The 27,412-nt window shown below is 43.8% G+C and overlaps 1 long non-coding RNA gene across 2 annotated transcripts in view; it reads right to left on the bottom strand.

Moving 5' to 3' along the window:
- The window catches only part of LOC146893935 (uncharacterized), a 36,114-nt gene extending 9,121 nt beyond the window's left edge, over positions 1-26,993 (bottom strand). The window contains exon 1 of one of the 2 annotated variants that reach the window (XR_015002813.2): positions 26,576-26,993. This is a non-coding gene — a long non-coding RNA (uncharacterized LOC146893935). Of the gene's footprint in view, positions 1-21,132; positions 21,204-26,575 lie in introns of those variants that run through there. The other variant, XR_015002812.2, reaches the window with a different exon arrangement.
- Positions 26,994-27,412: the final 419 nt, after the last annotated feature.

Raw genomic sequence — 27,412 nt, forward strand, 5'->3', positions numbered from 1 at the left:
CATCATGACCACAGCAACTCTTGTAAAGGAAAACATTTCCCTGGGATGGCTCACTTACAGTTTCAGAGGCTCAGTTCATTGTCATCACGGTGAGATAGAGTGTTATTCAGGCAGACACGGTGCTGGAGAAGTAGCTGAGAAATCCACATCGTGCACAGGCAACAGGAAATGGTCTGAGATACTGGGCATACATGAGAATTCAAAGCCTGTCTCCATGGTGACACATTTCCTCCAACGAGGCCACACCTACTCCAACAAGGCCACACCCACCCTAACAAGGCCACACCTACTCCAACAAGACCAAACCCACTCCAACAAGGTCACACCTACTCCAACAAGGCCACACCCACTCTAACAAGGCCACACCTACTCCAACAAGACCACACCTACTCCAACAAGGCCACACCTACTCCAACAAGGCCACACCTACTCCAACAAGGCCACACCTACTCCAACAAGGCTACCCCTCCTAATCGTGTCACTCCCTTCAGGGGCCATTTTCTTTCGAACCACGATGTTTAAAATTTTCAAAAAACAAGGAAATGTTAAAATTAAAGAAAAAAGAAAAATAGTAATAAAGGCTAAGGATATACCTCAGGTATAGAGAACTCCTTAGCAAATTCGAGACCCTAGGTTCAATCCCAAGCACAGCAGAAATAAATAAATAAAATAAGAAACAGAATAAATATCCTCAACCATTTGGGGGCTTAACTATCCTGATAATTGATAAATTCCCTTTCTTTTGTTAAATACACTCTCCATAGTCATTTTTATAAGAGCTTGATGTGGAGTTGGGGGCTTCACCTTGAGGATGGGCAGTAGTTAATTCCCATTACCAACTCGGTTGGGTTATGAGACACTTTTCTTGGCTGTGTTGGTGGAGTCCGTGAGGATCATTTAATCCCTTGCTGGATATGAAATAGAACAGGCTATGGGAGGTGGTGAAAGGTGGGGTCTGGATGGAGAAGCAGGTCCTAGAAGGGGGTTCATGGAATGGTAAGGCATGCACTTCCTTGACTCCTCTCTTCCCCTCTCTCTGTTTCCTGGCAACCATGAGGGAGCGGTGTACGCCATCACACAGTCCTTCCCCTTCACGGATGAGAGGTAACAGATACAGCTGACCACACCTGAAATCCCTCTGCCCAAACAGCCCTCTCCCCCTTCAGGTTGGTTTGCCTGGGTTTTAGTCACTGCAATATCAACACAAAGGGAATCTACCTAACTTTTTAAAATCGTACTTGAGAATTCCTTACAGGAGTATCGTATCCATCTCACTAGCAGCTCTCTCCCCGATATGTACAACTGACTGAATCCTTTTAGCGCTGGCTGCTCAAATGCGCATGCGTCCAAGGCCACTTAGCCCTGGACATCCTATGCAGGCGAAGCTGATTCTTTCCTTCTCAGCAGCCACCTGTAACTCTCTCTCTAGAGGTAGGGACTATGCAGAATGTCCCCTGTCCGTGCTGGCATGTCAACTGCTGTTGTCTCTCTACTGAGCTTGTTCAAGCGACCATGTTATTGAGGTGTCGGGGAGCAGCTTCCTTGTCATGCGTCGGGGACACTAGCTACAGGAGTTTTGGCCCTCTGGCTCTTACAGTTTTCCACCCTTTCTTCTGCAATTTTCCCTAAGCCTTAGGTTTAGGGGCTGCACTGAAGATGTATTAGCTGGGTTGGATATTCCACAGCTCCTCGTTCCCTGCCTTTTGACCAATTGTAGATTTCAACAACAATCTCCATTTGTTGCCAAGACACTTCTTTGATGAGGGATAAGAGCTACATGCATCTGTGGGTAAAAATATAAATATTTAGAATACAGCTAGAAATTATGTAGATTTCGGAAGTAGTAGGTTCTCCTTCCAGATCTGTGGCCTCTCATACCATGGCTAGGTGTGCAGTACCAAGCCTAATTCTCTCCTATTGAATGGGTCCAATTAGGCAGTGGTTGGCTACTCTCAAGATGAAAGTACCAATATTGTACCACCAGGCGTATTTCACCATCACTAATCCTATCCAGCAGTAAAGCCTACAAAAAAATCATAAGATCAGACTGGAATCTACTTAACTCTGATAAAATAACTGAAATGGCACCCCCGGGCTTAGTGATTCAGGCTTTATAATCACAGCAGCTCAGGAAGCAAAGGTAGAAAGATAAAACGTCCAAAGTCTTCCCCGCCTATAGAGCGAGTTCAAGGTCAATATGGACAATTTGGGGAGACCTTATCTCAAAGGAGAAAATGAAAAGAGAGCTAGGGACAGAACTCAAGGACAGTGTGCTTGCCTGGCATGCTTGAGAGCCTATATTCAGTCCCCCAGTTTGGAGAGAAGAAAGGATGAAAAAATCAAAGAGGAAAAAGAAAGGAATCAAGCAAGGAAGGAAGGGGGTGGGAAATGACATACATAAAATATTTTCACTCCAATAGTGACTTTTACTAAAGTAAAAACAATTATAAATACAGGTAAGCAGAATACCATGATATCTGGAATTTAATTTGTTGCTGTTTTGAGCAACAAATTAAACTCTTTGTTTTTTCCACCTCCCCGCTTCCTGCATTCAAATGCAAAAAAACTCAGGAGCCTTTCATTTGTGCCCATCACTGGGTATGCCAGAAAGTCATAGCTTTCACTTTGGGCTTGATGATGACAGGAGAATTGGAGAAAGAAATTCCACTTCAAACAAATTTTAAGTTGTGTTCCATAACATCATTTGCTTCAGAAAAAAATCACATCGTGCCTGTTTCAAATATGTTTGCAACATAGTTGTATAATCCCTGGCTGGCTGACCTGGTACAAATGGCTTTAGAGGATTCTCTGCCACTGTAGCCATTAAATTAAACATTAACAAGGTAAAAAAAAAAAACCCACTAGAAAATACTACTAGTGTGCTTTAACTACTGAACAAACTACCTTCTCTAAATACCAAAGGGCATAAAGGCTGAAGATATTCAACAATGTTTATTTCTATACCCCAAAGTTTGTAAGCTAGACGTGTTGAACTAAATCCTCAGTCAGTAAGTGGAAAACTTTTTGGGGTAGCAAATACATCAATAAGGTGGTGAGTAGGTTTTTAGGAATAATAACTTGAATTCATTGGTTGCTTGTAGTGGGGGAGGGAGCATAAGGAAAGAACAGAAAAAGATAAAGGGAGGCATAAAAAGGAGGAGAGGAGAGATGGAAAGGGGTGAGGGAAGGAAGGAGGGGGAAGAGGAGAGGGAATTGAAGGAAGTTAGTGACCTCCTTGTATAAGAATAGAGGTAGACCCGCAGAATCAAGTTCCTGAGCTCGCAGGCGCTCACAGAGTCTGACTCAACAACCAGGGAGCCTACATGGGACTGAAGTAGGCCTCCTACCTATATGCGACAGCTGTGCAGCTTCACCTGCTTGTGGGACTCTTAACAGTGGAAGCAGGCATTGTCCGTAATGCTTTGGCTGGCTGTTGGCAACCTATTCCTGTTACTTGGTTGCCTTGAGGAGCCTTAATAAAAGGGGAGATGCTTAGTCCTGTCGCAACTTGATATGCCATGTTTTGTTGATATCTGTAGGATACAGAGACAGACAGATAGACAAATGAACGAATGAAAGAATACAGGTAAACAGGTCAGAATCCTGGCTTCTGGCTTTCACTAACGTCCTGCCCAGTGGTGCAGTCATCAAAACCACCCACGGTTCTGGGCTTTCACTTCTGCCTTGGCGATCACACCGCAGTGGCTACTCTAACAAAGTAGATGTAACAGACAGATGGGAGAACGGTGTGCATCTAGCTTAAGCATCTCCTCCTATTCAGCCTTCCTAGAATCACATGTCTGCTGCTGCTGTCTCTTTGGACAGAGTTCAGTCCCATAATTCTACTTTGCTGCAAGACGAGTACAGAAGGTGGAAACATTTTCTAATTCAGCCTTGCAAGGGTCCCCTTCTTCAAGAGGAAGGGGAAATCAGCCATTCTGTAAGCAGTTTCATAAATGGTAATGATTGCTACACTGTCAGAAGAAACGGGAAAAGAAAAGGCTCTCGTGTGTGGAGAGCCTCTGCCATGGTCTACACCAGAGCTATAATTTATATAAGAGATTTATATAGCCTTTATTCCTTGCACTAATCCCACAATCCTTCCTACAATTCAAGCTCAAATTTAAATCTTCAATGCAATTTACCATGAAGTAGGGACTTTAGAGGGGGATTAAGTTATGAGGAGAAGGCACTCATGAATGAAACTAACTGCCGTATAAAGGGACTAGAGTAAATAGCTGGGGACTGATGTGTCCACCCTCTCTCCTGCCACATGTGTGCAGAGATCCTCCTCTACAGATAACCAGAACCAGCACTCACTTGCTCCTGGACGTCCCGGCCTCCAGAATGACAAGAAATAAAAACTCTTTTCTTACGTATTATGCTAAAGCAACATGAAAAGTCTAAGCAATCTCTATAGGGATGAGAAAAGAGATTCTATGAACAATAAAAGAACTTGCCAAAGAAGAACTAATTCATCACAATGGCTTTATTTGGCATTAAACTGGTGTTTCAGAAGGTCATATTGAACCCACTCAGTCCCCAGCATGCCAGCCTCTCATTCGATCTTTTGATACACCAGAGAGGCCGAGCAAAGTTTAGGACATAGGTTACAATGATTTTCAGAACTGCATTGACCTCAAAAGAATGTTTTCTGCCTTTGAAGTGAAGAGTAATTCTTCTTTTACTAATGCGTTTATAATTCAACATATTTTAGTGTCAAAATGTCCCGGTTGCAGTGGAATTTGAGAAAACCTACTGCCGGTGTAGTTTTATTAAATCTCAATTTTCTTTATATTGTGGGTCACCAAATTAGCGTTTTCTTACACAACTGTCATTCTGATATTATACACAGTTCCGAAAGAGTTAAGTAAAGTGAGCATCATTTTTAATGATGGCTTTCATGTAAGAAACATGTGTATTTATGGATCTTCTGGTAATTCTCTGCATTAATTGCTTGACCTCAAAGTGACCGGAGAAGGTCAAAATTCCTGTAATGTCTCCAAGTGACGCATTTTCATGTCTAACTTAGCTGAAAAGTATATAAAAGCTAAGGCAGCCTGAAAGCACCCAAATAGCTCTGCAGTTAAAATGACCTCAAAATGCAAGTTAATCCCTCCAAGGTCAATTGTAATTTATGTTCAATTAACTGGCTCAAGAAACCTGTTTCAGACAGAAGCCAGAAATTAAGAAGGCCATTGCCTGACTTTTCGATGGGAAACTCTTTTTGTAATAGCCACCATCAGGGGACCTGAGAGAGAGGCTCTGGATGGCACTGTCCCTAGCAGGGCAGCTAATTGTCCTTTCGCTGGCCCACTGACCGCACTGCCTTGCTCTGGGGATGGGCTAAAAGCTCAAAGGGTTCTGATGGAAACTCCTTTGTTTCTGTGTTTACTTCATTGCCCGTGAACAGATGAGCAAACATCAGTCTATTTCAGCATGGAATATACAAAGTTAAACTTCCTTACGACACATCTGAAAGCACAAAAGACAGATCTGAAGGTGTTTCAACTAAGAAAATCAAAGAAATTTAAACATCAAAAATGAATAATGGTATCATAAATCATAACCCCTAAACAGTGAATCCTTGTGTCTATTTTAATAGAAATATATTTTAAAGAAATATGGTCAGGAAAAGGCAAAAACACCTCTTTACTGTAAAACACTAAGTTATAAGTAATATTAGAATTGCAAAGTATTAGCTATAAATACTATAGACTATTAAGTTATAGAATAAAAATATAAATGTTCCTGAATACTACAAGATCAATGGGGATATTAGTACCAGGAGGTAAAGGCTTGATGAGGAGCTGAATGTTTTAGAGTACCTACCATTCAGCCAACAGCGCGGTATTATCACAGTGATCTGTCATTGTCACCCATGTGAGGACACACGGACATGATGTGCTCAATGATACACAAGCTAAGACCACAGCACCACTTGTGGGCACTGCTGTCAGCAATACATAACCGGAGTCCTACCATAAAGCCAAAGAGATCAGCTACAGGAGCATCCACAAAATAACTGGAGATCATAAAAGGAGGCAATGGAACCTGTCTCTGAACTAGGGATACTGGAAAGACATGACAAGCAAGGCGTAACATAGGACCTTAGACTGGAGTTCTAGGTCGGGAAAAGATGACAGAAAGGACACTGTGGCGACTGATGACCTCTGAATACGGGCTGTGCGTTAGGTAATCACATTGTATCCATGTTAAATTCCCTGAGTTGGATGATCATTCTGTAATTATGTTTTAAAAATTGTCCCTTTTTTGCAATATATACACTGAAATATTTAGTAAGAATGGAGTATAACTTCACTAACTTATTCTCAAGTAATTCATTAAAAGATTATGTGAATTATATATAAAAAGGACCTTTTAAAAGTTTAATTATATATAGCGAATGACATTTAGGTAAAGGATAAAAGGAATGTTTTCACTGTTGCTGCTACTTCTGTATAATTTCAAATTTACATCATAAAGTTGTTTAAATTGTTGTTAAAGTTATTTTAGAAATTATAACATTTAAAACTGCATCAAAACAAAATCATTATTACCTCACATCTTGACACGAATAAGATTGTGTACAACCAGAAGAGCTGTGTCTGCTGTTTGATTGAAAATACCCAAGAGAGAGAGGACAGTAGAGAAAAAAATAAGAGAGAGGAAAGAGGGTAAAGAAGTCAGAGAGAGAGGACATGTTAGCACACGCTTTTAATTCCAACACTCTGGAGGCAGAGGCAGGCAGATCTCAGAATTGGAAGCCAGCCTGGTCTACAGAGGGAGTTACTAGACAGCCAGGGTTGCACAGGGAAACCCAGGGTCGGAAAAGGAGGAGGAGGAGGAGGAGGAGGAGGAGGAGGAGGAGGAGGAGGAGGAGGAGGAGGAGGAGGAAGAAGAAGAAGTTGAGGAGGAGAAGGAGGAAGTTGAGGAGAAGGAGGAGACGGGGGAAAGGAAGAAAAAGGAGAGAGGAGATGAGAGATGAAAGGAATGTAAGGAAGCAAACTTTGCAGGGTATGTGTCATTGTCATTCCCAACTCCAGTATTTTATCAGACAGTCTCTCAAGGTTTGTACATATCTGAAAACTTTCTGTAGTAGAGAAGGGTTTAAAAGTTAGGTCTTCCCTACATCAATGCCCATTCTCAAATTTGCCCTCTGCCTTCCTCCTTACACTTCAGTTATTCCCAGGAAATAATAACTCCAAAAATGCATGGGAGATGAACACATTTAGTTAAATGGCCCTCTACTCAAAGTAGATTCCATGCTCCACCTACTACTGTTTCTAAAGCAGACTTTGCAATAGACACAGGTAATTCTAAGCCAACAGCTCCAGACAGGCTCTCAGGTGCCAGGTCTAGTTTTGGTCACCAGCACCATCTTCAGCAGCAGAATCTGCCCTCATGACTCCACTCTCACAAGGGCACAGTTGAACAGCGCTGGCGTTCCTCTGTCAGCACTATCCTGTACCTAGGAATATTTTTAAATGTTAGAATTGGCCCGATATTCATAAAATACTGAAAAGAATTAGCCTTGGAGGATGGCTGAACCAAATTTCACAGACCTAGATGGGTAAAGCCATGAATGCAATTATACTGTCTGTTCAATGTCTAATTCTCGCTAGAAACAACAGGAACACTGGCTCTAGACTTCACAGTCAATCCTAATACCAAACACAACTTATCATTTGCAGCATAATCCACAGAATGGCCTAGCAGAGTTCCTGTAGAAAGCAGGTGCGTGTTGGGACTAAGCAGGGTCAGAAAAGCCTGGGTGCAGAAAAGAGGGAGGCGGCCATGGTAACAGTGCAGAGGTATTTGATTAGTGTACAAAGACAGAACAAATGCAAGATCTTCTTAGGAATACTTCCCTGTGCTAATCTGTCCATGTTTCGGAAAATGAATGCCTTCACGCCTTCATTGTTTCTCCACTTAACAAAGAATCCAAACTCTAAATCTCCCTGTGTTCCATTACCAGGAGTCCTGTAACTGGGTGGCTTAAGCAACAGGAATTTGTTCTCACAAATTTTGGATGCTGAACTCCTAAAATCAAAGTATTTCCAGGTTTTTGATGTTATTGGTTGTTGTTGTTGTTTGCTGGGACCCTCTCTTTGGCTTGTAGATGTCTACCTTCCCAGTGTCCTCACCCGGATTTCCTCTTCTTCTAAAGATAAGTCATTATCACTACCCAACCATACCCATTTAACTGTCACTACCTCTGTAGAGTTACTACAGTTACACTGTGAGGTGTTGGGGCAGGAATTTAACTCTGAGGGGACACAACTCAGTCCATAGCATTCTCATTGCCTGAAGCCTTAGCCAGTGCATTGCAAGCTCTGAGCTAAACCCATCAATTGCATTGCTCTCCTCAACCAAAGATAAATGTAAGAGCTTCAGCAAACTCCTTGGTTTGAGTTCCCTTTTGCTGCTATTTTCTGTTCCGCTTTATAAACTTAGAGGTGACGCTCTGCTGCCCTAGTTACAGAGAAAGAAATGAGAGAAGAGAACTTAACATACATGGAAGCTATTTGACTGTATTTGTTGAGAAGGAAGGAAAAAGACATAACTCCAGCACTTAGTTCAATGTGCTTTTCAGAGTTCACTACCTATTTGCCCTCTAACTAGCAAAAGAGCCACATATTTACTTTTTCATTTGTTTATTCAACCAACAACAAGTGAAACTGCTACTGGGCAGAAAAGTATATCATTTAATTAATGACATAAGCAAATCACTCCTATGGTTATGAACATGCAGGTCCAGAGGATGCTCAAGTGCACCCTGCATCATGTCCGGAGACACTGCTGTTCTCTTTACTACTCCATCAGAAAGAAGGGGTACTATGGGTTTGTTTAAGTTTCAAGGCGCCTTAAAATACGCTACAGTCTTGTAACTCTGCCGTCTGTTAGCAAAGCTGTGCAAACACCAAGAAGCAGTGTCACTGTGCTCCGGCGAATGACAAGGTCTTTGTCCCGCATCATTGATGCTGAATTTTCCCTTCCTTTTCTATCCCTGTAACAGGAACTGAGACTGCACACGTGAAGCTGGGAAACAAACTCCAGACATACATCTGTATAAGTCAACACACATTTTTCTGGGAGGAAACCCTCAAAACGCTTAAGCAACTCTTGACCAAAGTCATACAACATGCACAAAAAGCTGGGGGTGACTCTCCAGCTGTGGCCGAGTTTCCGTGTCAGATAACAGCTTTGCATTGTAGTCACCGCGCTTCTGGTCCCTCAGCTAATCGTCACACGACATTCCCACTCTGTGTCCAAAAAAAGATGCCAATAGCTAGGGTTGGGACTTCATGCTCCATCTCCTTATGCTAGGACTTTATCTGACTTAAACTTGTGCAGGATTTTGCATGCTTTCACAACTGTGAGTTCATACTGTAGCGCCCTGTAGTGTCTGCATGACACTGTATTCTTAGAGTCATGCAATATGAATTACAACCTCTCTTCCTGCCCCCGCCCCGCTCACCTGCAATGATCCCTGAACTTCAAGAGGAGCGGATGTGATAGTGATGTGCCATTTAGGGATGAGCACTCCACAATTTCTCATCTCTGCGCCTTGCCCACTTGTGAGTTTTGGTGTTAATCACCATCCATTGCAAAAAGAAGCTTTTCTGGTGAGAGGCTAGACATGTGCTTATCTATGAATGCAAGGATGAATCATTGGGTTCATTATTACAGTCACTTGGTACAGAATGGCAAAGGTAGGTTTCCTATCAATAACCTAAAATGTATGGGGGGGGTCTCTGTGATCTCCCTAACCAACAACTCCTGGTGCGGGAGAATTATCTGTATTCTGTCAATCATATTTTAATAAAACGCTGATTGGCCAGGCAGGCAGTATAGGTGGGAAAGCCAGACAGGAAGTAGGGATGGAGCAAAGAGACTGGGAGTCTTCTGGAAGCAGAAGCTCCCTCAGCCACTCCTGCGCAGACCACCGAAGAGGCAGCATGTAACTTGCCCAGCTGAAAAAGGTACCAAGCCATATGGCTAACATAGATGAGAATAATGGGTTAATATAAGTTATAAGAGTTAACAAGAAACCTGAGCTAATGGGCCAATCAGTTTATAATCTTATGGAGTCCTGTGTGTGATTTCTCTTTGGGATTTGCCAGTTGTGGGGTACCGGGCGGAACTGATACCCCAACAAGCCGGCCCTCATGTTACAAACTCCAAAAGAGATAACCCATTCCTGGCATCGAGATTTTTATTTATTAACTTGTGGTGTCTAGGATAGCTCCATTTAAACTCTATCTTTGTGTATACGTACATTAAACTCTCTTTGGGTATGTGTACATTATCCCTCCCTGTAGTCCTTCCGCTACCCTGCTCTTTAGTTCACTGTCCCATTCAATCCTTCCTATTTTATTATTTTCCTTTACTGCCGATTAGTTCCTGCTGAGAGCAAGAAAATCAGTCTTCTTTAGAGCCGTGGTACTTGGTAGGTAACCATGCTCCAGTGGGAGCAGCACAGATTGAACTTTATGGGTTAAAAAAAAAACCACAGAAGACAATGAGTTGAGTAGGTAGGGAAGAGGGAACTGGATCTGGGAGGAACTGGGAGAAGGGTGAGTGTGATCCTATATTCCTTCTGTTACACAAATGCATGGCCTGAAATTCTCAACAAAAAAGAAATAAGATGACAGCTTCATGGTGGACTATCCTCATAGCCCATCACTAACCACCCATCTGGACATCAAACACCTTCACTTCTGGAGGCTAAGTTCTCCCACTGTTGACAGACCGATCCTTCACCCACCTGAAGGGATCTTCTCATTACTGGATCTGTCCTTCCTCAAGTTGGAACATATTTGTCTTTTTCTCAGGTTGTCAGCAAGCCGCTTTAAGTAGTGAATCATCTAGCTAGTACCTACGTCATTGCCCATGCTGGAACGGGCTCTCTGGTGATAGAGTTTTTAATTTTTTCACGTAATGTAAGTGATATAATAAACTTCATTCATGAAGCTAGATTTAGAGAGAATTATTTTGGGGGTCTGTTGTTGGCATATTAGCTGGGATGAACAGACATTTGTTCACACCTCCTTAGGAATAGCTAAGCACTAAAATTTGTGTTCAGATAGAAACTTTTTGAATTGGAGTTGAGTAGAATCAGTTGCATGGCTCCTAGAATGGATGATAAGACGTGAGATTGAGGTTCTATATGTATGGGTGGAACATCTGTGAGACAATCCTTATAAGGCTGCCTTCCTCCATGTTGTGTGGGGTGGTAGTGACCATTGCATGTATTCTATGAAGGGATAAGGTATGCAGCCAAGGCTTATGAATGTGGAGGATCCTTTAGAAGAATTGCTGGATGCCCCCTTCCTCTACATGCTATACAATGCCATGTCTCTGTGATGATTGAGATCTGTCACATGAGTATAAAGACACCCACCAGTTGACTGATAAATTTATATATTGCAATGCCTGAAAGTGGCACTTATGGAATGAGCTCCTAAGCAGGCCGTGTGGCCTTGGCTGTGGGTGATGGGATATAAACTTGTGCTCAGGTGTCGACTTTGAAAAGACGTCCCCAGTAAAGGAGTAATTGCAGTAGGGAGAAACAAACAAACCAATGTGTGGATACTATCCTATGCATTTAGCAGAAACGGAAAAAGACAGTGATGAGGGGGAATATTACTTGCTAGTTCTTACAGATGGCAAGACATAAGGGGGAGAAAGTTCAGAATAGATCCGTGTTTACAACCCCTAACTAGAATCCAAAAGTGTGGATCTATGGGAAGAACTAGCCAGTGACGGGTAGAAGAGCAAGACAGAGGTGACATGAGACACCCGTGCATCTGACCCATACATGCAAAGGAGAAAGCTGTGGAAAGGTAAGAATGTAGACAGGGACCTTAATCGTGGCTCGTTTTTAAAGTTATGATTTTCTGGGAAAATTCAGCATCTGAACTGCTCTAGTTAGAGAATACATTTAAACTTTTCAATAACCAGTGAAAAGAGTCCTTCGCCATCCCGCTCGTGAGGCTGCGGGATGGTGCAGTGGATGGAGTCGGTCTGAGCACTGTGGAAACAGAGAACCTGAGTAGTTTGACTACTCATCCCCCCTGACACAAAGGCTGAATATCTAATAAAACAGGGAAATAAATACTTGATGAACAAGCTCAGAGGACCCATTGGGAACGTTTGGTTATCACAAACTGAGTCCCTATTAAATATTAGGGACTGGAAGACTACAGAGAAAGGTCAGGCATTACTGAGAGAATTGTGCATGTGACAGGTGGTGCTTGATGCTCAGTTTACCAGGCTAGGTAGGGCTGTGTTCCCAGAGGAGTTAAGAAGTCAATACAGTGAGGGCCTCGAATCCCCGGGACTTCGGGAGACTTTGCTGAGTTTTTTTGGTGAAATGCGTTATTTATGCAACAGAATAGGGAGATCTTGGACATGTCAGTGAAGCTCATTAGGTTAAAGTACTGTAGAATCAAACAGGAAGAAGAGCAAAGCACAGGAGTTACTTAAAAGCAAAATCTAATACAGTGTGAAAAAAATAGGAAAGTATTAAAATGGCAACAACAAAACAGCAATTAAAGAGTTTGCGTAAAAACACCTTACATGAATAATAAAATGCACCTCCGGGTTATTGGGTAAGACCTTAGTACCAGTGATCTGATACCCAGCTGAGTTGTTGCCCAGAGGGATCTCTGAGGCTCCATTCACAGTACATGCTATTGCTACTACTAATGATTGCATGTCAGAACTACACACATGTTGGCTGCCGAACATAAAGAAATCATACCAGAAATAAGTTGCAAGCTCCTCCTATGCTGCTTGCATTTGTGAAACAAGCAGGTATTCTAGACTGCTGGGAGAGACTGTTGGTGGGGGGAGGCCTGCATGGATATGAACCCTGCACATTATGTTACCAGCATGTCAGGCAAAATTGCCTGCGAGTGCTATAGTGGCATAACTGATATGGATGCAACCAGTTCTTTCTAATTACTTTTAAGACCTGATTCACTTATGAGAACTTATGTTTGGTACTGAAGCAAGGGCAAGAGCCTACAGGAGAGAAGGTCACAGAGCCCAGTGAGAAAGCAACTGCTATTTTTTTTTTGCCAAACTGATATGATTTACCTTTCAAACTACTCTCTAAACATCTGTGTTTGCACACATAGTTTACTACTATTAACATCAGTCGTGAATGGAAATATTTTCACAGTAGGTATTGGTTAATGTGAAGACTCATAATTGATCAAGCTGCTGAGAAGAAGCCATTGTTGTTGTGGCGTAGTGTCTTAATGTTCAGGAATCAATGGAATAAAATAATCAGACATTTAATATTATCCACCTTCCAAGGCTTAGGAAATATCACAGTAGAGGAAAAAAAGGTGGTAAGAGCGGGAGGAAATGTTGGTCTGTTATAAATCTATTTTCTCTGAATAGGAACATTCCCTCCGAAAAGAAAAAGGAAGCTTCACAACACGTAGAAGCTAAGAAGACGTAAAAGACTCAGGAAACTCAGAAAGGCACAAGACTCATAAGACTTCTGAGACCTATCCCAAATACATACAAGCAGTGAACAAGATTGGTGAAGGAGGCTCTCAGGAGAAGCTGCCTGCAAGGACTGGGGAGAGTGCCAGTGACTCAGCTTCCCCAAAGGGTGAGTTGGGAGAGGCTTTTTGATGATAAGCAGTCTTTGACTCATCACATTCCTGTAAGTGCTCCCTTATCCACGTTCCTGTAAGTGCTCCCTCATCCACATTCCCGTAAGTACTCCCTCATCCACGTTCCTGTAAGTGCTCCCTCATCCACGTTCCTGTAAGTGACCCCTATCAGCTCACTGGGTCACCAAGCTAGACTAGGGTAGTTTCTTTGATTCGTCATCTATTCCATAAGCCTCAGTAATTATTCATCTGTTCCCATTTCCTAAAAATTGTCACCCAACATGACGACACATCCACGTCCATAACCGTATCCATATGTCCTTGATGGCTTTTTTGGAAAGCCTACTGTTCACTTTTCCTTCCGTCTTGAAAAGGACCACAAATGATCTTAGCTATTAAAATGGTTGCTTCTAAATTGTTATCCCTAGCCAAAACCTTTTCACTAAATACAGAACCAGATTTTCAGCATCCGAATACCATCTACAATTTGATAATCCAACGTTCAAATAACAACCCAAAACTAGTTGATCCTCTCTCTGACCTTCTGAAGTTACTGTCCCAGAAAATAAGATCACAGTCCCCCCAATATCCCAAGTAAGAAATGATATTGTGACTCTAATCTTTATGTTTCCTGCCTATACTTGTACCCATCTTTTAAATAGCTTTCTAGACATCATTTCTATCACCCCTCTCCACCGTTATCACAGCAGCACTTTTTTTTACTGCTCTCTGAACTCCCCCACTTTTATTTCCCCTCCCTTCAAGGTATCACTTACAAACCCGAGGCCTCTGAGGTCATGGACAGACCTATTCCCAGTGACGCTGAGCAATCCCTATTACCTAGGTATAAACAAAAGAGCTGCTCTAGGCTTCTGAACACCAAAGTATCCACAAAGTCTCCTTAGGGTTACTGAGCAATTCTAGTTTGTTCGTGAAAATGACTAGATGGCTGTCCTCACTTGTTTTATGGATGAATAAAATTCCAGTATATATAAATAAATTACCTGAAAGCAGTTCAGTATACTGACTACACATTTTTGTAGAAATGCCATTTGTTTGTGGTCAGCATTGCATATATTTGTGTGTGTATATATATATATATATATATTTGTGTGTATATATGTGTGTGTGTGTATATATATATGTGTATGTATAGATGCATACATATATAAATATATATATGTAGACATATGGTATTAACACCTAAAATCTGGGCTATGAGAGTTAACAGTGCTAACTGGTCGAGATTTTAGAAAAACCACTAAGCTATTTCATGCCCTTAGTGTAACAATTTTCAGTTTATGTCCTACAATGTCCTGTACCTACTGCTTGGCTTTTGACTTCTTTGAAAACTCATAATTGTAAGCTTGACACACACGTCTCCTTCAACATTTGCAGATCACCACATTCAGAAATTAACGGGGAAGCTTTGCAATTAGAAACACGGGATCTAGAGGCTGCTGGTGATGTCGACCAGCAAGCCATGCTGATTCTGGAACTATTTGCCTCCAACATTCTGCCTTAATCCTCTGCATTCTGCTCCGCATTGCAAACACTCCAGAAGAGGACTCATTTCTCTTTTCCTTCCATCTCTCCAGTGAATCTAGCTGCTGGAATCTGCTAACCCTGCACTGTCTGTCCAGTCTAGGTGTGACAAGGGCTTCCTGCTATTGTTCACTTTTGAGCTGGCATGCTAACATCTGGTTGGCCTCTGTGTGTCTAGTTCCATGCGCTAAATTCCTAACCTTGAATAAATGCAGGAGGGTTTCTGCTCAGCAGTTGAACTCTAATCTAAAACTATCATCTCGGCCCCCGCAAAGGCATTTAGTGGCTCCCTTCCTCCTTATTGTTGAGTTAACCTCTGTGTGTCCATGACCTATACTGTTATACATTGGTGCTGTGGTTCCTTATCAGCTCCAGCCAATGAGAGCTCTCAGGACGGGAACAATACCCCGGTAATCTCAACATCTCCAATGTCCTACCCGTTGCTTAGTGTACACACTGGATTCTCAGGGTTTTAAAACATAGAATTTTTCAGTCATTTAGGAAATTTCATGCTGTGTGCTAAAAACTTGTAAGGATTTAGGACAGGAGCCCAAGTAGAATAACCCAAAATTGAAAAGAGCATTAAGCATTAGCCTTTCAAGTTCCAGAGGTGTTAACAAGGCCAGAAGTGTATGTTTCTTTCTCTTTATGGTTCCGCATGTCGCTTCTTCAGTCTCCTGAACCACACCACCCAGCCATTGGTAAAGTCTCCGGCTATTTCACTACAGCATGACAGGCAATAATTGCATTAAGTATTCTGAGCAAAGTCCTTGGAACATTAAGACATTGTCTCTTGCCTCTGTTAACTAAGCAGGTAAAATCAAAAGAATGTTTTCAAATTCTCAGAGTCCCTTAGACCTTGGCTAGCAATGTAACAGTCCCTTCCGAGTCCAGATTCCTCTGGAAAAAACATCTTAAACCACACTGTGAACCGGAACAATATAACTCAGTACAATATAAAACAATTTACCATTTTCAGGGCAAAATAATTCCCAAACTAAAAACACACAAATTTATTTTAAAGATTGGGAAACAGAGCCATAGAAGATGAGTTTCGGACTATCTGTTGAGTCAGAATTACTGGCCGGAGTGCCTGAAGATCCCGTCACTAAGCTAACCTTCTGAAAGGGGCCCCTTTTTAACTAATCCACAGGTGTGGCAAGACAACCACTTTCCCAAGTGTACTGTGGTAGTGCGACCATTTCAAATTAGCATATTGTGAAACCCTCAACCATCCTATTACAACATCAAACAACCATTGCGCCCTTTAATACAGCAATATTTTGACCACAAGGAAATCAGAAAACATAATGCTAATTGTCCTCTGAAGATTATGGCAGGATGTGCAAGAGTAATTCATTTTTCTTAATCATAAAAGCACATTCGTATTACAAGTTTGCCTGGAGTTGACTTCCTGGGCTGGTGTGAATCACTGTCGCTGCTGACTTGGCAAGGTATGGCCCTTGTGGCCTGTGAAATACGGCAGGTGCCAATTGCGACAAAGTCACCATTGTCCTTCTTTAATGAAGCCAGTAGAAATAGCCAAGTGTCCACAAGTGAATCCCAGGGTGTCTAGTGTTGAGAAGGTCAGTTACTGCAAGGTGGTAGTCAATTGGGATGGCATTACCACCGACTGTCATGCTTTTACATTTCTTCCCAATAATGTACTGTTAGTCTATTAGAACACATGGAATTATTAGAGCAAACCTTGAATCAGATATTCTGAAATATGAGAGATCTAAATTGTGAGGATTTATGTAAAGTCCACGAAACAGTGGAGACTTGGGGTCATACAGAGCATTTTATATGTATATTCCACCAAATTCCAGACGGCAACTTCAGAGAAAACTTATCTGAAAAGTTGTTTTGTTTTCTTTTCTTTTCTTTGTTATTTGTTTGTTTTCTTCATTTTTGTTTGCTTGTTGCTATGATAAGAGGATTGGAAATCCTTTATGTTTGTTAGAGTCTACTCAAGCAGTGTGAATATTGAACCAACACACATTTTATTTTTTCTGGATTTTTTTTTACTGCAAATAATATCTTATGGGTACTTACTTAGAGTTCTCACATTTACATCTTATTATTCTTTGATGTAATTTCCCTACCAACATGAAAATTTCATTATTTTAGAAATTATTCACGTGAAAATGAATGTTTTTTTCTATGTCAAAAGTGGACCTAGTGCAGCATTACAGAAAATTACATGAGAATAGTAAAATACTAAATAGTGCTAGGTGTGGTAATGAATCTCTGCATTCGGGAGGCAGAGGCAGGAGGATTACCTTAAGTTCCAAGCCATCCTGGCCTACACTGAAAGTTCCAGACCAGGCAGAGCCATACAGCAAGACAAAAACACAAAACCAAAAGTAAAACAGGAAATTATTACATGTATTATAAATGTCTGCTAAAGTGTTGTACATTTTGCTCAACTTTATAAAGTAATTCACTGCTTTTTTTTAAAGTCCTAATTTTTAAATAAAATTTGTTTCATTCCTAGTTAGAGAAAAATCTAATTACTTTTAAAATGACAAGCATGAGGTGAGACACACACACACACACATATCTACAAAAACACGTTTCAAAAAGTTTTTAAACATTCTCTTTATCATAATCTATGATCAAATAATCCATTTTACATTGCAAAACCCAAGCTCTTAACATTTTTTGGCATTCATTTTCTTGTTACCCAGATACCAAAAGTTGTCCTATAAAGAATAAAATTCTTTAGGGTTTTAATTTCCCTTTCTGGAATTCTGTAAGTATAGATCTATATCTTGCCTCACTGACGTTTAGACAAATGAAGTTGACTGATTCTTTAAAAATCCGCTTTTAAGAAGGTTCGCTCTCTTTCTGATGTTTTAGTCTCGGAGTCCATTGCATCTCTATTTTCCCCTCCTTTCCCCCAGTGGCGTCCATGTATCACACAGAAAAGCTGCATCAGCTTACTTCTTCCAGGGCTTTGCAAATGAAAATAATTTTTATTTTCTTTTAAATTATTAAATCTGGGTCTCCAAATATTGTTCTCAGCCCAGTCTCGGTAGAAAGTTGTGTGACTAGAGCCAGTGCAGCAATTCCCTCAATAATAGCTTAATTACTTAGACACTCTGGAAACCATTAGTTTATCATCCTTTGAAGTGTGCAGGCAAGTGGCCAGGCTGAGAGCAAAACACTTGTTACTTTTTCATGTAATGAGCTTAATTTCTTTTTTGTTATTTTTCGTTATTTTGAGAAGGAAACTTGGGGGGGATATACTTTAATGTTGGAAAGATTAAAAGATGTGTCATTTTGCTTCATAAAGGGCCTCTCAGTTCACTCAGAAAGTACTCTGAGAAATATCGAAGGCTCTGAAGATCAATGACTTATGAGCTTTTGGAAATCATGGGGACTCAAACATAAAGCTGCGTCTGAGTGACAGCAATATTGTAAACAATATTATCAAAGAGGATTCTCCTAGCTTTCTGCCTCTTCATTCATCCCTCACACACCCTACAAAGTTAGGATAGCAGCCTGCTTGCCTCTCTGCAGCAGCAGGGCAGCTGGCCTCAACTTCCTCTCTCCCTCCCTCCTCCAGCTAAGGCTGAGCTTGCCCAGGGGAGCAGAGCCTGCTGCAAACACACCTTCCTGGGGACTCCTTGAGTCCTCCCCACCCATTTTCTCTAAAGTCTTTCTGCCACTCACCTCATTGTCAGGTGTAGTCCCCCCCACCCTCTTGCCGAACATAGATCAAAGACGGCTCTGAATGTAAGTGGTTGTTGTGAGGTTGAAACATTATAGGTCTGATTAGTGTCCCCAAAAATGAGGAAAAGGGAGAATATGAGCGGAGGATTACAAATTCATCTAGGCAAGATGATGATTCTCCTGATGCATGCGTGGCAGGCACAGGTGGGAGAAAAATCCATCTGGAAATATGCCTCCTGAAGGGACAGCCGCTAAGTCTTCAGTCAGGCGGCCCCTGTACCTGAGCTCTGCGGCGACCGTCTGACCTTGGTGGTCCTTGATTCCCTAACCTCACTGCAGGAGTGTTTGACCCCCAATTTCAAAGAAAGCAAGGAGGGCGAGCAAGTCCCAAGGAGTCTGAAGGCTCCCTCAGAGCTATCCAGCTGATGAGGGCCTACACCAGATTTGGGTCTGCAAACTTCCGGACCATTTCAAATATTTCAAAATGATATCCGCATACTTCTGATATTGCCTCCCTCCGCTGTACATAGTAATTACTAGCCACCTTCCCTTTGTCAAACTCAATCCGTCTAAGCATCCTGCTTTGGGGACCCATTTTGCATTCTGCAATGCCCCTATTCCTCCCCAGACATATATGTCAAGGAATAAGGAGTTGAGACATGACATATTAATGTTTTTATCTGGGGACTCTCTGCTCCCACGGGAAGGGAGGGAACCCGAGAGCAGAGGGCGGCGGAAAGCAAGCGAGGAGGAATGACTCCGAAGCTCCTGCGGAAATTCATATTCCGTGTATGTTCCTCTTTCGTCTAGAATAAATCCTGCAGGCCTCCCCACGCAAAGCCGGCGGCGTTTATTTATTTGCATGTCATGCTTATAATGCGCTAGAAAGCAAGACGGATCTTCCAGGAGGGGAGGCGACAACGTTCACCTTTCAGGCTCTCTACCCTAAATAAAAAAAGAATTGACCGGCGGGGCGCCTAAGAATTTATCTTGAGTTTGCGGTCATTACCTCTATTATATGGCCCCAGCAATAAATAAGTCGGGTAGTTACTACCCAACAATAAAACTGTAGTGTGTGGGACACCTTACTATTACTTTCTTAATAATCTGCCGCTTCTTTCCCTTTAAATCTTCCCGTCTTGTCTTTTCACCCTTTTACAAGAATCCATCTTCACTCCTTGAGGTACAAGCTCTCTCGGATCATTTTTATATTTCGTGAACACAATAATTTTTCCTGTCCAAGACTTACTATTTTTCCTATTCCTGGCTGCCTAATCTGCTTCAAGACAAAGGGTCGGCCGGTCCAGATCAAATGTCTTTTCCTTCCCCTCTCTTATTTTTACTGCATTGTGCGTCCCATTAAGAAGGCGCCCCCACACACCCGTAGGGGCTCTGGGAGGAAGGATGGCACTCAAGTTCGGAGTGAGGTCCCAGCGAGCAGGTCTGAGCCCCCACTCCGTCACATTCTCAGGCAGGCGCCCATCCAGAGCCTGGCAGAGGGGAGACTGCCCAGAGCAGCTCTCGCGTGTGATTGTGTGGCCGTTATTGGGGATCCCATCCTTCCCACTTTCCGCTGCTGGCGCTCCACGCGGGCACAGTGCGCCACGCATGGACAGCCCGGACAGTCCTTGGAAGTCAGACCTCGCCTCACCGCGCTTCCCTGGCACCCGCGGCACCCCTACCCCAGTACCCCGGCTTGGGCCGGGAGGGGACTCGGGAAGGAGGAGGGGCATTCACACCTGAGCTCACCCGGCACCCCTGCGGGTTTCCCGGCTCCAGTCCCAGCCGCCACCCGCAGCCCGACGCGAGGCGCTGTCCAGTCCCAGCCAGAGCTGCGAAGAACCCCAGGGGCCCGCCACCCCGCGGGGACAAGGAGCTCAGCCAACGACCCGCGGGCGCCTTCCCAAAACACCGCCACACTTGCCCACGCTGCAGCGCCAAAACTGACGTGCACCCCGCCAAGAGGACTGCGAGAGCCCCTCAGAGCTGGGGTGGCCTGTGAGGAGGGTGCTGGAGAATAGGGGCAACCGGGCAGTTCCTGCCGGGTGAGGGTTGAAAGCCGACGGACCTGCGCGGCTTTCCCTTTTGTCTCGACATTGTAGGTCCCTCGACAGCAGGTTCACACAGCCCCCCTCCCACAGCAAGGTTTCTGTTTGTGTGACTTAGATCACAAATAAACCAAAGGGAGGAGAGAGAGAGAGAGAGAGAGAGAGAGAGAGAGAGAGAGAGAGAGAGAGAGAGAGAGAGGATGGTAGGATGGTGAACTTCTCACCTTTCTTTAATTCAGGTTCTGTCCACCCTGCCGTGTGTGTGTGTGTGTGTGTGTGTGTGTGTGTGTGTGTGTGTGTGTGTCCTTGTTAATTGCGTTTTGCTGCGGTGATCTTTTAGGACTCTAAAATCGGCTGGGAAAATATTCACGTTTGGGACAGAAAACATTTTTTTATTTATATCCTTGACATTTAAAAGAGCAGAATTAATTTGTTCTGTCTACATTAGCATTGAGAGAAAGTTTCCGATATCCACCCGGGGAAGGGGGTGGGGAAGGAAAGAAAAGAAAGCGCAGAAAGGAAAAAAAAAACCTTGGCTTGTTTTTTGTGTCTTCTCCCTTCTATCAGATGTGTAATCAATCACTGAAATAGGAAGCAGCAAAATTGTAAAGATTCGATAGATTAAAATGCAAATAGAAGGTAGAAAAAGAAACATTAACACGGCCACCAAAGATTTAATAACCGTAAATCAAGTTTTTTTCTGTTGCAGCTGCAGTTTGCGTGTTTATGTTTTAATCATGTTCGCTCCATAAATAAATAATTTCTGAAACGAGACTAATTTTTCATTATTTTAACCGTGGGCTATAACACTAAATATTAAAAATAGAAAATGTACATAATACCGTATCCTCAACCCAGTAAGAGACGTGGAACAATTGTTTTAAAATCAAGAGCTTTCACTTGTGTGTTTTGAAAATAAAAGCATTATGCTAAAAAAAATCTCCCTCAACTGACAAAGTCCAAAGTTTATTTCCCTTTTAATATTTTATGTTAACACTGAACAATTTATTCTAAAGAAATGTGTGGTTCCATATCCATTTCATCTTGGGCATTTCAAGGGAGGACAAATGCCAGAATATTTAAATAACACAAAACACCAATTCAGAGTGCTTTGATAATTTCTGAGTAATAATATTTTATGAAAGATTCTGCCTTCTAAGTGAAGAAATAATTGATGGGCAACACAGTTAAAACTTTTTTTAGCTTTATCATTAATGTTGTCTTTTCATGTGGGACTATCTTATCTCTTTATTTTATGGTCATTCAATTGAAGCTTGTATGTCAAGGTGTCAGATTATTCAAGCAAACTTTTATCTAAGTATTCTCTCTGTTAACTATGCTGAAAGTTTTCCATTTGGGCTTTTCATGTTCGAAGGAACATTAACTTCTTAATTTAGAATTTTACCACGTGAAAAAAGAAAACACCGAGATTTATTCTTTCTGTTTCTCTCTCTCTCTCTCTCTCTCTCTCTCTCTCTCTCTCTCTCTCTCTCTCTTGATGATCTTATTAACATAATAGAGGACACTCCTTTTCAGCACAGAAGCTTTTCCTTTTGGTCATACAGCCTTGGAATGCTTAAAATAAACTTTTTGTTTAATTCTGTCCTTAAATGAGTTAGAGTTGTCTCAGTGCTTCTTCTGCCCACAAATTACAAGGATAACCAAATCCAGGGCACACATTTCCTTCTTAAAACCTTTAAGTTAAATGTGAGCTGAGTTGATGTCCACCCTCCCCACCCCAGCCAAACAATCCTGTTTTCACTCTGACAGCCCAATAATGCATTTAGTTTGAAATTACACTCAGACCTTTCCTCCTTTGTATTTTTTTCATTTACTCCGGTGCAACGCGATGACTTGATTTTCATGGGATTACATGAACTCCTTTCAGTATTGCTGGGGCATTGCTACTCTACTAACTACTGCCTTCATAGACAAATGAACTTTTTATTTGCTAGAGTTTATAGGTGGTTTTAGAAGTAGAGGATGCAGCTGATTTGGTTATTGTTGAGAATCGAACAGGCACACGAGTCATTCACCTAAAGGGAAGAGAGGTGACTCTGTTAAAGGCAGAGGCAAGGTCAGAATTGTGGGGAAATATTTCAGTTTATTGCTCTTATTAATTAAACCGGATGTGGTTTTATTCTGCACTTTTAATACCGACCTTGGTAGTAGAAGCTCCGGGCTGCCTCGCTTCCCTTCACTCCCAATCCTTTTCATTCATTAGGTCCCTGTTTGATGGTGTTGCCTTCCTACATTACACTTCTTACTAGTTACAGTGGAAAATCTCACGTGTCTTCGGAATATCGAGGGCTTCTCCCTCCCCCCCGGGGGAAAAAAACAAAACAAAACAAAACACGGGAGAAGAAGAAAAACAAGAGACAAGAGACGCTTTTCGCATTCTCTTTCAGCATTTGTTTCCTTGAGATGCAAGACAGGTACTTGATTTAGCATTTAAGCAAAAGGTTACACAAACCGCGTTTTAGAAAGTGTTGGGGTGTCCGACAGGGTCAGCCCCAGAGCAGATCATTTTTTGAATGCAGACCTAAAGATAATGAGTACTTGTTGTATTAAAGGGGACAAACAGTACTTTGGCTTCCTCTGACCCCAGAATGCACGGCTTGGTTTCATTGATCATCTTCCTTTATGAGATAATGCAATTACAAACATCAATAAGGGGCTGCAAGGGGAATCATTATGCGGTGACAGTGATAAATGACGGTGCAGAAATAGCATGCTTCCCCCCCTAACAATCCTGGAGCCCAGGGGCTCCGGGGGCTGAACACAGTCGCCAAGGAAACAGATGACATCCCAAACGGCACCAAAGGAAAAAATAAAATGAACAGTCTTTCTTTGCCTTTCACTCTTTTCCGTCTTCCGAAGAGTTAGTTTTGGCTCTAGCAGCAGCTGCCACACAGACATTTCGTTATTTCAGACATTAAAGACCGGGGCAAGCAGTGGGAGACTCCTCCCCTTCTACCACCGGCACTACACACACAAACCTCGCTGTTGACACGTTAGAACACCTGAAAATGCACGTCTCAAAATCGTATTTGGGTGGGCTGAGAGGCTAAGGATCTGAGTTTGCACAGCCATCACGTTGTTTACCGCCCCCGCACCCCCCATTTTTGTCCAAGGGAAACTAAGTCTTCAGGGCAAAGTGGCGCCTCGCGGGTCGGCCAGGAAAAGGACGGTGCTAGTGGCTGGCCTCCATCTCCCCGTGGTGCCAGACACTGCTCTGTGCCAGGGGGCGGCGGCGGCGGTGGGAGCAGGAGGCTACTTAGGGTGTTTGCTGCAGCACTAGGTTTCAGAGAGATGAAATTATCACTGAGTGTAGGTCTCCCTAAATGAAGGAATCCGGCTCTTTGAAACCCCAGGAGATGCCCAGAGAATCTTCAAGGGGGAAATCTCTCTACGCGATCAAAACTCACTCAAGTCAAGAAAAGTGGGTGAGGTTGACAGGCGTGAACTAGAGGTGGTTGCCGCGAATGCAGAGCGCCCCACACACCACCCGCGCGCGCACCTGCGGGCACTGGAAGGGGTTGGAGACTTGGGTCTACAGGTGAATTAGAGGAACCTTCCACTTATAGGGTGGAGGGCGAGAAACATGTGGAGGTGTGAGGGAGGCCTAGGCAGAAAGGCTGAGAGCGTGAGAGTCGGCCATCCCTTCATTTCCGCCAGGTCTCTAACCCAGAAAAACCATGCACTTTGTTCCTGACCTCTTCCTGGTACACTCTAGGTGAAACTAGGGAGTCATGCAGAATGACAAGCCACAAAAAAATGCCGGGGAGAGGATCAGGACCCGTGGATGTATGAAGCAGGTGACTTTATTCTCTGCTCTCCTCGTGGGCGAGGTCCTGAGACTAGTTTTCTGCCTGGAGATTAAAATCACTGGTCGTAAAGAACACAATGCTTTAGGGTAGAGGTGAGTGTGATTGTGGGTGGTGAGGGGTAAGATTTAGACATCCGATCGAAGGAAAATTAGCTTAAAACTAAATCCAGGGCTTCACTGTCCGATTTCCTCAAGATGGACTGAGAGAGTGGGCAACGCCGGAGGAACTGCACGGGCAGCTAAAACCAAGACCCTAAAAGGACCTCCCATCTCCCTATAGAAACCCCGAAGGTGCCTTTTTTTATTTTTTATTTTATTTTATTTTTTTTAGGGCAAATCCTCTAACCGGCTTACCCAATATATTGTGTTTTTCTTTCAGCTCTGCCTTGGAAGAGAACCTGAAGGCTGTTTCAGTGTAAAAGAGAGCCCTCGCCTTCCTATTAGTTGGGGCTTGGGCCTAGCCTCCCCAACTCTTCTTCCCATCCCCCACCCCCACCCCGACGGCCCCACCAGAGGACTCCTATCATGCCCCCTCTTGGTGTTACGGGTCGCCAAAGGGCCAATGGGTTCCGGGTAGCCCAGAAAAGATGAAGAAAAGATGCCTAACCAGAATGGGCACCCCACAGCCCAAGCCCACGTCTCTCCACTCAGTGTCAAAAAAAAAAAAAAACCAAAAAACCGCCCACTGGGAGCTTGCGTCACCAATTCCTGTTTTAACTGCCTTCCCAAGGGCCGAAGGCCTTCGGGATCCAAAAGGGGGGAAGTTTGCAGGGCTTTTAAAGTAATCCCAAGGAGCTCCTGCCTAGCCCGCAGGGGTGCTATACTACCCTCTGGACCGCCACCCTCCTGCCCTGCCTGTCTGTCCCTTGTGTCCTCCAGTCCCCAGGCTCTCATTCTCGTGCTCCCAGTAGCACCGAGGGATTCCGAAGCCGAAGCTTCCTCTGGCAAAGTCCTAAGAATGCATTCAAGCAAACACAAACCGCTCTGAGAGGTTCCCAGGGAAGGGCCCCGAGTGACTCAGAAGGCATTCTCTGCACATGCTTTTGCGCAGACCCCTGGACACCCAGTCTCCAGAGACAGTCAATCACTTCTTGACTTTGACTTTCAGGTGGGGGGTGGGGAGGGCATAGAACTCTTCTGCAGTCCCAGAGTGGCCCACAATAGTGTGGGATGGCGACTGAGACCCACTCGCCCACATACCCGACCCAGACTGGACGTCGCGCGTGGGGAAACTCAAGAGCGACTGAGTCGCGGGTGGAGCTGTGTGAGCTGGCCGCGGAGGCTTCATCGCGGGCTGGGAGCCTGGCCCTGCCCGGACACTCGCAGCTCTTCTCGGGTTCCCTGCCTGCAAAGGTGGGGCTGGAAGCGTCACCGAGGACACAGAATCCCAGCGTAGGGGAGCAGCTTTCCCTTTTCCCAGCGTTTGGACTTTGTCCCGGGAGACGCCTAGGACGCGCTTCTACCCGGAGGGAGATTCCGGCACCCTGTTCCTTCCTCTCCCAGTCAGGCCAGGACCCTCGCACCCCGGCCACCGGGGCTGCCCCTGGGCTCCACCGACGACACCTCTCCCCGTGGCAAAACTCGCAGGCCCGGCTGCCTGCGAGGAGACAGCCTCACAAGGAACTCCTAATACCATCCATACAGCTTTAATGCGCTTATAATTCGATAAGTGATTTCAATTTGAAATTGTTAGTAACTAATTTTATGGGTAATTTTTCCACATCAAATATTTAAGCATCAGATTAAGGGCGCCGGTTCCGACGCAGGATCATAAGGGGCTTTCTCCCCACCCACCCCTACCCCCCATCCCCGTGCTCCGCCTCCCTCCGGCATCCTACCGCGTCGTTTTTCCAAATCCCCAAAAGGTGGCAGTCGAAGCCGACTTTCCTCTTTTTCAGCGTCTCTAAAGAAAGAACCCGGGAGTGTGTGGAGGGAGGGGGTGAGTGGCGGGGAAGGGGTGGGGCGGGGAGAGAGCCGGGAGGGACTGGACCGTGCCCGGACTTTGCAAACTGAGCCTTTAACACGTTTCCACCACCGCACTAGCAAGAGCAGTGGCGAATTTCCTGGAAACGTCTCGGGCCAAAGCAGCGTGCCTGGCGGCCCTATGGGTCGGGGGCGGGCGGCTCCGCACACTCGCACTCAACCCTCAGCCTTGGACAGCAGAGGGAGAAGCCAGGAGAAACCCACCGTCTTCTTCCTTTTTTTTTTTAATTTAATATTGTCTATACTATACAACCAAACTTGGTTATTCGAGGCCCTGTTCTGCGAACTGCATAATGGGGGGGGGGGAGGGGGTAGTAGAGGGAGGGCAGACTGAGGAGGGAGGGCGGAGGGGAGACTGGGGGCGCAGCGGATGAATTGCAGAGCAGTTGCCAAACTTTTTTCCCCCTGCTGCCGCTGCTGCGGCTGCCGGTGCGGCAGCCTTTGCTTTGAATGTGTGTAACTAGGAAACAGCAAGCCGTCTGAGAAGACGGAATTTCCAACGTGTAAAATGTTCTTAACGGAACCATTGAGCGAGTGCAATAAGGCGTGAGGGGGAACTAATCTTCCCATTTAAATGTTTGTGGCAATTTTATCTAAATGAATTTTAATGCTAAACGAGGGTAATTCCCCATTTGTAGCGCGTTTGCTTCTTTCCTGTGCTTTAAAGCAGTCGAACATCGTGCAATGAACAA

Source organism: Myodes glareolus, chromosome 8 (genome assembly GCF_982192425.1).
Source record: "Myodes glareolus chromosome 8, mMyoGla1.1, whole genome shotgun sequence".
NCBI classification, from domain to species: Eukaryota; Metazoa; Chordata; class Mammalia; order Rodentia; family Cricetidae; genus Myodes; species Myodes glareolus.